Source organism: Thunnus thynnus, chromosome 7, assembly GCF_963924715.1.
Source record: "Thunnus thynnus chromosome 7, fThuThy2.1, whole genome shotgun sequence".
Taxonomy (NCBI): Eukaryota; Metazoa; Chordata; class Actinopteri; order Scombriformes; family Scombridae; genus Thunnus; species Thunnus thynnus.
The window spans coordinates 14,617,565-14,632,989 of record NC_089523.1 but is presented as its reverse complement, the minus strand read 5'-3'; the positions used below and the strand labels follow the sequence as shown (position 1 = coordinate 14,632,989).

The window sequence follows — 15,425 nt, the reverse complement described above, 5'->3', positions numbered from 1 at the left end:
TGAACAAGCCCCCTGCTGACTTATTAAACTCCTAGTAGTGCGACGTTTTTCCTTTGAACATTACATATTTTAAGAATTCTGTATATAATAAAATATCAAATCTGTCCAATTTCCTATTCACTGCAGCCCTTGTCACTGTTAACTCAGAGCTCCACAGGATTACTGATTTCCAACCAATGAACATGGTCAATTGTGTTGGATCACATGACCAACCCAGCAGTATAGTTCATTCTTTGTATTCCTGTGGTGGTAAACAACAATTTTGCAACACCCTTGCACATAAAGGTGAATGATTAAAACACAAGCTTATAAATATATATATATAATTAATTAGCAATTAATTAACCTTTACAAAGAGAATTTGTACTCCCATAAAAGCAAGTCTGCCTCTGCTAAAAGATTCTGTGTAAAGATGACATGAAGTTATTTCATCACTGAACCCCTTCTGCACTTGTAGCAGTAAAAAAGCTTGAGCACAGTGAGATTTACTGGGTGTCCAATAAAGTTGTACATACTGTATGCAGACATAAATTGTAAGTGTGGTAATCATCAAATCTCCTCAAGAGTTATTTTGTAACGTTGATGAGTAGCTCGTGCCTCCATGGGCATAACTTTTATGTTGATGTTTGCTTTCATTGCAGTCGTCCATATATGTAATCCAGACTGCATTTAGATGGCTCAGTTTTCGTTACATGACATGCTCCTTCTTGAAACGCTCAATCTTCATAAAGAGTGAAACTAAGCAAGGCAAATATATAATAAATCATGTTTATGCAACTGCTTGCCATATGTCTTATGTCTTAAGTTGCTTAGGAGAAGTTTGACATTTCCACAAGCTATTGGTTTGTTTTTCTTGGTCTCTACTTTAAAAACTGCAAGCAAGGACAAATGAAAAGTTGCTGTGTTCGTCCAGTACGGAGATGGAAATTTTACTGGTATGTAAAAGTGAAGGACAAATCTTTCTATTCTTCTCTTGTACATCCTATTTAACAGTAAATGCCATCTCAAACTAATTCACCCATAGCCTTGCCAGATTACAATGAGAAAAGGGCAATTGTGAGTTGGCTTTGTCAGAAGGCACACTCGCTTCGGGCAACACAGAAGAAAATACAACTGATGAGTCACTGCTCACCTCACGTAGGCTGAAAGACTAAACAGAAGTTCTGCATAATTCTTCCATTTCTTAAAGTGATACTCCACCCATAATCTCTTTTTCCTCCGAGTATCAAACATGTCTCTGTAGGCTCGAAAGGTAGATTTAAAAGTTTGTAATTTCTTCACAGACAGAACACTTGTGTTCAGCTTGAACTAAGTTAGTTATAATGAATTCCAACTGTGCCACTTTTTCAAGGCAGAAAATGTCCCCTACACATAAATCTATATAGACAAGCTTGTCAATCACTTGTTTGCTCAGGCACTATTCCCTGCATGATGAATACTCAGCCATGTTGTGTGGGGGTGGAGCAGGTGAACCCAAGTGCAGACACACAGAGGCAAGGAGACAGGGACACGGTAGGACAAGGCATACAGGCAAGGAGAAACTAGTACTGGTAGCTGGGGAAACAGGAGCTGAGGCAGGCTGGGGCAAGGGGAGCAGATCTGGAACGGAATCAGTGGAAGCTGGATAGAGCAGGGGTCCAGTCCAGGGCAGGGAAGCAGGGCTGACGAGACGAGGGACAGCAGACAGGGACGGGAGCCAGAGCAGACGGGACTGCAGGGAACAGGAGACAGGGACGGGAGCCAGAGCAGACGGAACTGCAGGGAGCAGGAGACAGGGTCAGGCTAGGGAAAACAGGCAACAACAAGAAAACTCATAAATACAGGAGAAATGGCTTGAAGCGTAGACTGACTGAGCAGAGGCTACGATCTGGCAGCGTGGATCTGGCAGGGCTGAGGTATCGATTATGGAACGGGTTGCAGCTGGTGGGGCTCTGCTCTGACTCCAGCACACCTGTCTCCAATCACACACACACACAGGGAGAGGGAGGGAGAGAGCCACTGGAGAAGTGGCAACAGGTAGGGAGACACAGGGCTGAGGCAGGAATGGCGACAAAGCAGCCTCTTCTTGTTCAGTTTTTGTCTTCACACAAGTTGTTATGTTTCTTGCTGCAACATCACAATTGTTACAATAAATGAGGTGCTCTAACAACAAGTAGAGATCAGAAAATCTTATAATTGTAAAAAAGGTGTGGTAAGAAGTGAAGAGAGAAAATGCAAATGAGTCTCTGATAATGAACCATATCAGTGGTTTACTATAGTAGTCATTTGAGAATTCTGACATACTTGTAATCCCAGGAGCGAAGGCAAAATGATGCATTATACTTTTAAATGTATACTTCACACTCAAATAAAATGGCTAAAAGCAAATGTAGTTCACAAAGTAGCGGATGAGGAACGATTATAGCCACAGGACTGAAGTACATACTGTATATGAATATACATCTCTCCTTCTCTGTATCTCTCCCTTCATTCCCACTGCCTATGTAACAGAAAAACAACGCTTTTTTACCTTTATTTTTAAAGAAAAATTGGAATGTTTCTTTGCTGTTGTCTAAGCCAATGTATAAAGCTGAATCTAAAACTTAAGGTGGGTGGTTTGCCCACGCTCCTTTTACAAAAAGAGTAGATGGTTTTCTCTTCATCTGGCATCGCTGCAGTGGCTCACCAGCAGCGAGGCCAAGTTAGATAAGGACGTGAGTGCAGAGGCAGTATGAGTAATACACAGTTTGTCAACAGGGTGGATAGATAGATAGATAGATAGATAGATAGATAGATAAAGGTGCACTAAAGGTAAAGGTTCATTTCCCTCTAAACATCTCGCTGTGTTTTCTGCGGTTGTTTGTGTGTTTTAGCGCCATTCTCTTTCTGTCCTATTCAATTTGCTCTTCCTTCCATTGTGGTAATAGAGCATTACTGAATGGACACTTGAATAGAGGAGAGAATAAAAGGCAGAGAAGAAAGCAAAGAGCCGAGGAAGTGGGTGAAAGAACAGCGAGGGAAGAGGTGTCAGTATATGATTTCCCCAGGGGATTGAACTAAAAGAGAGGGGCGTGTCCCTTTCTCTCCGACTATCTCACACTCGGGTTTGTGTCCGTCAATGTGTGTGCGCCTGTGTGCATGTGTGAGTGTGGGTACAGTAGGTTCACCCACGCAGTGTTCTCTCTTGCCCTGTGCCACTCTGCAGTATTGACCTTTGTGTATTTCTGGCATAAGTTTGTGTGCGTGTGTTCACGTAGGTGTGTTTTTACCACTTTATACTTGCCTCTTTTGATATTGGTTGACTGACTTACTTATTGATCCAATTTGCTCCAATAATGGAGATCGATCTCCTTCCATTTCCACGCACACACACACATACTCACCTACACATTCATGCACTCAAACTTACACTTAAAATTTTCCATAGGCACAGAGGTCAGCATCCCTCAGGCTCATGTACCTTTTACTCTAAAAGCTCAGCTGTATCAAGAGGGATACATAGAGACATGTGAGTGGCTTTTAGATATCCCTGTGGAGAAACTGACAGTTAACTGAAAGGGAAATATGAGCCTCTGTATCTCTATGGACGTTCAATGTAAAAATCTGCCCTCCAAACACCAAACAAACACTGATGTCCAGATGTCTCTATAAAACTAAACGTTTATGTGTTTGCACTTGAACATATACTATCTCAAACTATTAATGCTTAATGCAAAGCTCTTCATGAATATTTATATGCATATAAACATGTGCATCTGTGAATTTTTATCTATCTATTAGTAGTAAAATAGCAAAATTTATGTTCCAGCCTGGAACCTTTATTGTAAGTCATTCCCTCCTCTCTCTACTCTGCTGTCTAATAAAGGTCCCCAAAAATAAAACCAAAAAATTGGTTCTTGTATGGAGCTTGTACTAAATATCGGCTTTAGTTGCAGCATCACCAGCATCCCCACTTTCAGATTAGTCATGCTAGAAAAGTTTCCCCGGGATACTAACAGAGAGTCCTCAACTTGAAGCATTTTCTCCTGTAAAATTGAAACATGAAATACTAATCCCACATTTGTTTAGCATGTTTATCAGTCACATATTCACTTTCTTTCTTGTCAGGCTCTTGAGGCAGTCAGAGTCATTTTCTCTGCGAGTTAGCAGTTGTCTGTTTGAGCTCCTCACATTCAGTGACAGCAGTAATTCTTTGCTACATGACAAATTACTTGGTCACAAGTCCGTTTCTGTTGTAAAGACGTCAGGAGACTCTTTGGACTAATTTTCACTCCTCGGCAAAACACATTACAAGAGCTGTGAGAAACTCCCATGAGATAAACTGTGATAACTTAACACTTGGGGGCTGATATAATTTAGGGACTTGAGAAACTTGCTAGCCTAGCAACATTATGTCTACAAATTACCCCAAAATGCAACACTCTCTGTAGAGGCCGGTACTCTCTCCATTCAACAAGAATATCTGTTGTTGCGAATGTATAAATATCTGATCCTTGAATATACAGTAATACATCCTCCACTTTTTTAAATGTAATTTCTTTTATTCATACCTAATCATCTGCAGTCAGTCATCTGCACCCCTGCAGCAATCTATAACTCTTTGCAGATGACGCATCACTTACTCATTCACTCATATTGCCGAGGGATGATTTGTTTGATATGGTGGGTGGGGATGTCGGTCACACGCGTCATGCCAAATGTCAGGTAAGAAAGGAAGACCTTCTTCTGTGTTACAGCGCAGCACACGCTCTGACAGTTCGTTTGAATGGGAGCGTGATGGGGATGGGAGGTGAAGCAGCCTTCCACATGTGTATTGAAGCATCACCATCGGCATTTGAACTGCATGAAGGTTTCTCTACAGATGAACTCATGCAGCACAGGAATCATTATATAGTATTTTGATAAGGATTCGGTGCCTGAGGGTTTAGCTGCTGTCACCTGTGGTGTAGATGCAGAGGTTATGACGGCTGTATCAATGATAATGCACAGATTTGTAGGGTTGAAAAATGTGTGAAATTGTAGCACTATATTTCTCTATAGATGTATTTCTGTATATCATGAATTATGTACATGTTGTCACAAAGCTCAAGGTTGAGGTTGGTTCTTCTTTTCTGCTCTGACTCAGAATAAATGAACCAGCAAAAAGATTCACATCACAAATAATTTAGATGTTTACAGATTGAAACTACCTTGATTAATTATTGACATAATTCAGAGAATTAATTCTGATTAGAAATTTGTGAATTTCCTCATGATGTTTACCTAACATGAAAGGTAACCTGCTTATTATGGAGCCAAGAGTTGGCTGTGATAACAGATTCTTATAAATGTGAGATAAATTAGGTTGGTATGCTTTGTATTCATTGCATCTGTTTTATTTGAACATTTTGACATTGTGTCCCCAGCATTGTGTGCAGCTGTTTTATTGTGAGGTTACATTTCTTACATCTTTTGTTTGTGGTCTTTTTTGAAAATCAACCCTAAATTGTACTCCTACATAACATTATAAAAGACTTCAAATTGAATTTCTGCAGCCAGCAGAAACCTTGAACAGTATTTGTCTAAAAAAAAAAGTTTCTATTTACTTTCACAGCATTGTAGATTGACCAGAGCAATATTGCTGAGGTCCAGTTAAGGTGGCTTATTCACAGGGAGTACACAAAACGGTATACTTCATAAAAAAGTACTTTAACTTTGAAGTAAATAAATTACAATTACAAATACTGCTAACAGGGTAAGCCATGTTATACTGCTGAATGTTAATTAGCAGCCTTTGTCAGCAAGCAGCCTGGCAATCAGCACTTTGATATGTGAGTTTTCAAAGCAGCACGAGACAGCCAGCTGAACTCCAAAGAGCCAAATCATCTGTGCCTAAATTGCAGGTGTAGTAGGCAGAACGGCAGTAAAATGATTTAGTAAGTTAAGATTGGCCGCCTGGAAAATCATGGCAACATATACAAAACACAGACGAGAGGAAAAGAGGCTACACGTCGGAGAGCGATTGATGAATGCAAAGATGATTTATCAACTTCAAAAAGATCCTTCTTTCAGTGCAATGTTATTTTGTCAAACCGCTGTCAACCCACAGTTGACACTTAATTTAGACATGAACTCATTTGATCCTGACAGACACTGGAGATTTTCATGCCTCTGCTGCCTGCTCTTCTGTGATGCAACTTGGCAGCTTGTGAACAAAAAAAAAGTTAACTAGTGGCATCTCCATATTAAACTGTCATATTTGATTTTCTCAGTCTCAATGTTCCTTCTCGTCCTCTCACTGTTTTTCGCTCTCGCTGTCTGTTCTTTATCTTATGTTTTCTTTTCAGCTTTTTAGTGTGAAGACATATCACATACATTTCCTCGACAACTAGATACTCCGAACTTCTCTTAACAGCGGTCGCTCCTCTGAAGACTCTTGCCATGTCGTGTAACAGGGGCTAGGCTTTTATTGAAGTTACTGCTGAACCACTCGACAAACATGTAGAACATTGTGTGTGTGTCTAATGTGTCATTCAGCGTTACATGAACGCAGCCAAAATGTCAGAGTGATGTTGACGCTCTGTCCATCTCTTCACTTTGTGTCCTTTCTCCCTTGTTAGGCTCCTTGCTTGGCCTCTTTTTCTCTAAAACATTACTGAATGCATTCGCACTCAAACAATATCATAGGTCGTTTCAGCATTCATGTTTATTAGAATGTAAATAATTTTACAAACAGGAGCCAAACTAACAGACCGTTCTGTTAACATGTAAAAATAATCGCAGGCGTTGCTGTGGAGGAGATTGAATGGCATAAAACCTTGCTAATGTGTTCCAGCATTGGTTAATCCTTTTTGACCCTGTAGAGGAAAACAGAAGAAGGATTTTTTTTCTTTCCACTCCTGCCATTTTACATCCACACTTTAATTTAACTAAATGCTTCCTGAGGGCTGTGATATCAAATGAAAAATAAATGAACCTAGTGAAAGCGCCAATGGGCTCCCAACAAATGAACACGCTCACTTCACCTTAATTCCAGACGTCCTTGGAAGAGAAAGATACAAAACAAAAGGTGTGAAGAAAAATATTAAAGAAATTGGCTATCACATAAAGCTACCATCATCTCCATCAAGACCAAGGTGGGATGAACCAGTGCTTTAGAGTTGCACACACAGTACAGTCATCGTACAGTTTCTTATCGATGCCTGACATGTGGGTACATTTATGCAGAGGAACATATCGCTATCATCTTGGAACATACATTAACACCCTCATGGCATCATTTTTGTAAGCAAGTGCAAGTCTTTGCATGCTGCTCTTTTTATACCTGCACCACAGGTGTGCAGTATACAGAGGCGTACAGTAAGCCCTCAGCAGCCCTGATATCAGTAGTATTTGTGGCATTTTTGAACAAGCATGTTACTCATTTCCAACATTGTTGATTCATCTGTAAAATGACGTCTACGGTGACTGACCTCTTACTTCTAGAGAATCTCCACTAGAGCTGTAACGATTAGTTGATTGACAGAAAATTAATCGCCAACTATTTTGATAATAGATTAATTGTTTTGAGTAATTTTTTTAGAAGAAATTCCAAAAATTCTCTAGTTTCAGCTTCTTAAATGTGATTAGCTCGTTTCTTTAATCTGCCAAACTGAATATCTTTACGTTGTTGGCAAAACAAGACATTTTAGTTTGCATCTGGTTTTGGCAAGAAGTGATCGACATTTTTCACTATTTTCTGACATTTTATAGACCAAACAACTTATTCAATTAATTGAGAAAGTAATCAATCATGAAAATAATCATTAGTTGCAGCCCTAATCTGCACTCAGGTAGATCTCAGGAAATGCAGTGTTTCTATCCTCTTTAGATCTAATTTTCATTACATGACTGTTTTTGGCATTCAGTTTGATGTTTACAACTGCTGAAGAACGACACTGTAAACTAAATCATCTGCACACAAATGATTACTTATGAGATTACTGAAAACACAACCCATTTTTCTGCCAAAGCATGAGCAAATCAAACAAGAATGGAGCCTCTCGGTAGTTCAGGCAGGCACAGAAGTCAGTTTATAGTCACATGTTCTCTCAATAGGCAGTCCGCATAAACATTTGGCGCTCATTCAGTCTGCCTACAACAATGCTGAGTTCTGAATTTAACTCCCTTCACCTCTCCAGCCTCCACCTGTCCATTCAGGTGTTTGTGATGTTGAACATTTCTTTTTAATGTGTTCATGTTCATCAAATGTTGTGTATCTCAGGGTTTGTTGGAGGGGGGGTTTGTGAGTTCAGGGGCAGTCTGTGTCAAGCTTGCTCAGATTTGTTTGAGCTGAAATCACATGAGCAGAGTCAAACCGCTAAACTAAAATGCATGTTGCTACAATAAATGTTTAAAATCTTGATGTTAGTGTGTCCTGACTGAAATAGAGATAATGTTCCCCTTTCCGAACCCTATTACTGACATGTAAAGAGTCAGATACAATACAAACACTCCCCCGTTTCACCAGCATGGTGTTACACTGTCGATATCTACTGTAGGTTCAGTTTACATAATTAAGTCAGTCATAAGCGTGAACATGGTGGAATTGTGACTACATTAACTGGCAAAGATTTATTCTACAGCAAAGAGACACATAATTGATTAGCATTTATGCAGATAAACGATTCAAAACTGCCAATCATGATTCTCAGTCACCTTGGCTAGGCTGTGAATTTATACTGCAATTATCACCTCTATAAATGTCACCTGTTCTATCTTTTATAAAATTAACAACCCTTATTGACTGCTAGAAAACGATGGACTTGACAGCCAGTAAACTAAGTAGCAAGAAGAGGGATATGTTTTTGGCAAGCGTACTTTAAATGTGCAATCAGTTTCACATACCTCACAGTCATCTGGCTTTCCTATTCAGACACATCAGACACCTCATTATCATGCTGTCAGTGCCATCAGCAGTAAACTTTTTGCTATTCACACAATTAAACATCAGTGTTGGGTGGTAAATGGGTTTTTCACTGTAATTCATAAGTCTGACCTTTTTTTCAGAATTAATTAAAACTATTATTTTTGCAACTTATCTGCAAGCACATTAGCTCTGATAGAACTGTTATTTATTTTGCTGACGCAGAGTAGGAGACTGAATACAAACGCATTGAACACAGCACATTTGCAGAATATAATGTTAATATGTGGAATTTTGTCCCACAAAATCAATTTCAAATCAATATCACAGTATTTGCAGAGGCCCTTGAAGATTGAGTTCAAAATTCATGTAATATCTGCTGACTGAGAGTGCAAAAAGCAGATAAGAGAAAACTCAATTTAGAGCATGTCAGCAGGTAAAAAAAAAAAGAAGAAGAAGAAAAAGCGTATGCACTCAGTACACTGACAGACGAAACAATGGACCCTTTGAAACTGAACAGAGGTGTATTATTCTCCTCCATTGATTTTATGATTCAGCAAACTCCATATTGTGTCCTGCTGCTGTGTACCAGTCATCATTTTCAGCGCGACTACCTGTAGATAGAAAGCAGTTTGTTTGTCTATTATCTTACATCAAACACACATAACATTTATCAAACAGGATTTTGTCATCAAATGTTGGACATTGCCCCAGTGGTTTCAGTAACATCTGCGCATGTCAGAAAAGCAACAAGTCCTCCAAATTAATCGACCAAATACGTCGTTTGGCCAGGTGCACTCCAGAACCACACATAGCATTTTCTAATCTGCTGCCTCTATTGGCGGTAATCAGCAGGACATTTGTCTGTGCTTTCCAAAACAGTTACAAATCACTTTAAAAAATAATTAGATTTGAGCAAAAACCCCACTTTCATGGTCTTTCATGGTCTTTTCATGGTTTAGGGTACAATTATCACTTTGTTATGGTTAGAGACATATGTCCTTAAAGTGAGGTGACCTTTGTCCACATGAAACACACATGAAACCACTATTATAATGTAAAAAAAATTATGGGTTACACTGTAAATGGCTGTCTACTACACTTTAAAAGATAATCAATGTGTTTGACGCAGCAAAAAGAAAGAAACAAAAAATGTTCCACACCCATCTAGTATGTGTGTAGCCTAAATAGTTTAATAAGAAACCAGGATGTCCACTTACATTATTGTTATTTTTTCAATTAAATCAATATGAAGTTTGCTCCTCTTTTGTTGATTGACACAACAATGAGTGTTTTTATCCCCAGTTCACAAAAGCTTTTATAGTATTTACTGTTCTGTTCACCCACTGTGGGATATCTCTTTTTTATTCTATGTTGCGCCAAAACATGTTTCCCCTGAAGACTTACTGCTGCTTTGTCTTCACTTTGATCTCACACCCCAAAATAACATTTCACTTTCTGTGAATTATTTTTGCCATCGCTGGTCTTGCAAACATTTAAACAAGCCCTTTGTGGGATTTTAAAGAATGCAAGTTGCTTACTGAAAATATTTACAAAGGCCTCATCAAGAAATGAGGTGTACAGTCATATGATCATCAAATGAGATCAGAATATATATCAATGCACTGTACCTGTTGTTTGCTTAAGGAAATTTCAAACTCTCACCCTATTTAGTACGGCCATTCATCAATCTGTGATACTTAATGAATTCCAGGGATTTGTTTGATGAAATGCTGTAATTAACTTCCCATGGCATAAGCACTTTGTCTTAAACTATACTATTCTACTACTGATTTCCTTAATGTCCCTGAATACCTTTCAGCTGCTCACCTGTACCCTGGTTGTTGTTGTTGTTGTTGTTGTTGTTGTTGTTTTTACAGTTTTTCCTTTCTCTACATGTAGACAGAGAGCAGTGACAACAGCAATAAAAATGTGATAATAACAACAATACCAAATGCCAGAAAGTGACATACCCCTTACTCAGCAAACTGAAACATGCCTTGCAGCTGTATTGCATTGTTCTTACTTCTCCATGATTGATTTCTGCCTGTAACATTGTTTGAACTTTGACTATTTTTCTTCAGTTCTGAGAGACAGAAACAGCTGACATCTGTCACAGATGTGCAACATCCAAGATTGAAACATATTTCTGCTGTTGTTGTCTTGATATCGTCAGGTTACATTTTATGTGTCATGCCAAAATTTTATTTTGGCTATAACAAGATAAATACACTATCCAATAGCAAACTGTGAGGATACGAGGTGTTTCACAAACACCTCAAGTCATATTTAATTATGTTTTCCTCACAATGTATTGAAAGTTCACAAGCACAAGTTTTGCCACGACATTGGGAGAAATTGTCTGTCACGCAGGAAGTTATCAGAAGTTTTTTTGTACAAATAGTTGAAGAACTGTTTTGCTAGTTAAAGCAACAATAGCTAGCATCATGTGTGGTTGCACTTAAATTGTGCAGCTGATTGTCTCCCAAGTGTTAAGCAGGGTATCACTCCAAAGTGCTTAGCAAGGTTAATTAACTAAACAGCCAATTAACCAAAGATCAATGAACCTTTCCATGATCCCTGCATCCATGGTCTGTGTCGTTTGTTTGCCTTTCTTTCCCGTCTCCCTGGTTCCTCTTTAACTTCCTCCATCTCAGTCTGTTTCTATCTGTCTATTCCTCCATCTGCTCCTCTGCATCCATCTGTGTCTCTGTGTCCTCTTCCCAGCATGCAAGCTTACAGTATACATCACTCGTCTGTCAAGCCTTTACAGTCAATTATCTGCCTCCTCCAAAGAGCTAATCTTAATGTTTACCCTGGCATTGATTAGCCAATAGCAGACAGGTGGCCATTGATTAAACCACCAATTGTATTGCTCCCTTGAGAAATGGGCTTAAGGACAGTTGTGAGTCACGTAAAATGCACACGTGTACAGGAAGAGAAACAGACAGGCAGGCAGGCAGACAGACAGACAGACAGGCTGGCAGCTGCTGTATACATAGATCACAATAAAAAAAGGGGAGGCACAGACAAAGCAAACAGAAATGTCCTGTAATATAATAATCATGATCACATTACGGTGTTTTATTATGATATTTTGTTACGGCTCCTTATTACTATGCTGACAAAATCACATTCTGGTTCTGATCAAATGCATTTAAACTTGCTGGCACCTGGGCTGAGGATGGTAAACACACACAAACACTAATGCACACACACACACACCCACTAAGACAGAAGGCAGCATGCTAAACAGCAGGCCTGTTCCATTAAATCAGAGGGGAATGAGATGACATGTTATCTATTCTAACCACACTCTGTAGCTCTGCTGCGTTCTGAAATCTTTTATCAAGACAACACACCTAACACCCAGTCCACTTCCAGAGTGTGTGTGTGACAGTTATTAAATGGGCTTTGTCTTGTTCTGCTCCTCAGGAAATGAACCTGACATTACTCATCTATCAGGACTACTATCCCTCCCCTCATCTCTCCCCTCTTCTTGTCTTTACCTCCTCGCTCTGTCTGTCCGTCACCCCGGTTTCTGCACACCCCCTTCCCCCCCCACTCGTTCATATTTTTTCTTTTTGTTCAGCTCTCTTCTGTCTGTTCAATCACAATTCTTTGGCTGAAATGGCTCATTTTTCCTCTCTCTCTCTCTCTATTCATCTTCATGTTCCCCTTAACTTTCTCTGCATATGTTCCATCTTTTCTCATTTCCCCTTACTATTTTTTGTTTCTTCTCCTCCCTCCTGTTCCTCTTCTAAATTACAACACTTTCTCCGTAGTGTTTCCATCTCTCTCTTCCTCCATCTGTTTTATTTCCCATTCTGTTGCTGCGTCTGTCTTTCTCCTCCTCTATCAATCTCTAAATCTGCTCTTCTCCATCATTCTCTCTTGCTCCATTCTTCTCTTACTTATCTTTTAAACAACCCCGTTCCCCAGCACACTCTGGTGCATTCAAGTGCATTGAACCCTCTGATGAAATGAATGCACTGTCAGTTTTTTTAATCCTTGTTTTTCTCTATGTCTGCTCATAAAGCTGCTTGAACGCATTCCACATTGTCTGATTTCAGCTCGTTTAATGACTTCAACATTAATACCAAAGTCTGAAAACTGCTTGAGCTTCAAGTTCAGACTTAAATGACGTCATACGCATTATTGCCTCCCACAACGACTATTGTATTCTGCTTCCTTCCACATCCCGTTTCATCAAAATATCAAGCAGCTAATGGAAAAACCTTTAACTGCACATACAGCAGGTGCAAAATGTTTTCGCCAGCCCGGTTTATTTTCACCAGTCAATGTCAATGCGAGATTCGCCTGTTTATTTCATCCAGTATAATGGTCGATTTTAATCATAATGGCGCAACAGCTGTCTTACCAGCTGATGTCAGAGGTGGAAATGAGCTGGAACGCACCACAGTGCCGTCGGGGGGAGTAAAAGTTGCGATGGAACATCGTTCCAGCTGAGATTTTGAATATTTAGGGACTGGTTTTATTGGAGGAAACTGCCTGTGTTGCTGTTTGTTAAGTGTTTGCATGAAAAGTATAATTATTTGTAATTTTTCGTGCTTTCTTGAGTCTCCTATGACTCAGTCTGTAAATTAGTTTAGACTGCGTACAGTGTCAAGAAGGCTAGACGTCAAAAAAGTAGTTTGCTGTCAAATTTCCTCAAATTGTATACAAAATCTCACATATTCAGCCTTTTTTATGATTTGCAGATGAGGCTTGGACCTTGACGTCATTCTAGGTTGTCACAATCAGCTTTTATATGCGGATATCACAACCAAGGACCTTGAGGAGAAGACAGGAGATGTTTTTTGAGTCTGAATACAAGGTGTCTTGTCATCATGTACTGTATGTCGCTAATAAAAAAAAAAGCAGCAACTCTTGACAGATTTCATTTTTCTGATTAGCTTTTGAAGTAAAAAGGTTGGAGGCTCTTGATATGAGGTAAAGATTATAAAGAATAAAAGGTCAAGTTAGGAAAAACAGTCAATCATTTAGCATTAGAACTGGCATAAAACTGAAGGAACGAATTCAAAGTACTGATTCATTTGTGGGTTTGATACATATTGGGTCTGTAGGGGTATGTACTGCCTCCGGGAAGTAGCCGTATACTCACTCTCTAAAATCCAACACTAAAAAAAGCCCTCGCTTTCTCCCGCATACTTTGTTCTATATGTTATGCCAGCGATAAAAAATGGAAACACAACAACTTTAAACTGTGTTAAAAGTTTACTTTTGGTGCTGTGTGACAACATTTAGATGCTTTAAGCAGTGCAGGTGGTGACTCAGGTGTTACCGTAGCTGTATGCACTTGCCTCACTGCTGTGCTGAGACAAGCTACCAGCAAGTGCACCAGGCCTTGAAGCCAATTTGACATAATGGCCACACTGTGTAATTACAACTTCGGGTCCGTCAGGGGCCCAAAAGTCATTTTTCCCACACACAATCATGGGAAAAGGAGCAGCTGTGAAACGGTGGATATATTTTTTGAGCATTGCAACCTCTGAAAAATTACTTGTTTCATTATCAGAATTTGATCCATTTGGTCCAATAACATTTGAAAAGTCTAGAGGTGCTGCATGATTGAATTGTTTTTTTCCCCATTCAAGTTAGTGGGGGGCTAAACCGGCTCAGCAGGCGGAAGTCCCTGAAGCGCATGCTCTATGAGCACAGGGGCCCATAGAACAGGACTATTTAGCATATCTTGATTTTAACAGAAAAATCTTCTTTTATTAATGCAGGACTACAGTGTATTAAAGTATTTATTTGCTGAGTGGAAAAGCAACAGGTTTAATAACTACATTAACATGTATTTCAGAGAAAAAATGCACCATTGTTACCCATCTACATTTTTAAAGTGTGTCTGTAAAAACAAGAAAAACAAGGTATACCTCATCAAATTATTATTAATATTAATCAATTTAATATAATAAGATAAATTAATAACATATTAATTTATTATTAAATTAGCAAACTCAAGGTTCACTCACTAGTCCTAAGGTCAAGCATGAACCTCCACACTCATCTAATCATTATGACATCAACACATCATTTTCCTCTAAGTTGAAGATTCATTGCTATGCTTCGCTCATAGCAGCACAGTTTAAGGGTAAGTTATGATACAATTACATGAGAAGTTGGAGCCAAATATCCCTGAGGCAAGATATGCAATATATAAAATTCTGTATGCGCAGAAGGGCAAAGTTTCACAGAGTTTCACACCAAAATGTGTAATCGCCCTCTAATTTCAGTGGTTTGATTGTACAGCCAGGCCTGTTTGCATGTGTCTGCCTCTACGTTCCTTTTTCATCTCAATCCGCTCGCTCTGGAATCACCAACATCATCCTTCTTTGACCTCAATTCAAATGTATTTTAATTATTTTTGCAGCACAGTTTGTGTTGTGAAGAGCTACACTGAGAATAACAGTTTTTACTTGACTGCAGTGGTTGAAAGATAAGAATACCAGGTGATAGGTGATAACATTTCAAAACCCCTCTTATATCTAAGTAATAATTAATACATTACAACTGTAGATAAAACACACATTTGAGA

At 39.1% G+C, this 15,425-nt stretch overlaps 1 protein-coding gene and 1 long non-coding RNA gene across 3 annotated transcripts in view; one reads left to right on the top strand and one right to left on the bottom strand.

The window, feature by feature from the left end:
- LOC137185950 (cGMP-dependent 3',5'-cyclic phosphodiesterase) overlaps positions 1 to 15,425 on the top strand; it is a 168,881-nt gene that overhangs the window by 68,924 nt on the left and 84,532 nt on the right. The window lies entirely within an intron of this gene.
- On the bottom strand, positions 755 to 2,051 carry LOC137186721 (uncharacterized). Its single transcript, XR_010929085.1, has 2 exons — positions 1,851 to 2,051; positions 755 to 1,755 (listed from the first exon to the last, which is right to left on the bottom strand). It is a non-coding gene; the product is annotated as an uncharacterized lncRNA (long non-coding RNA).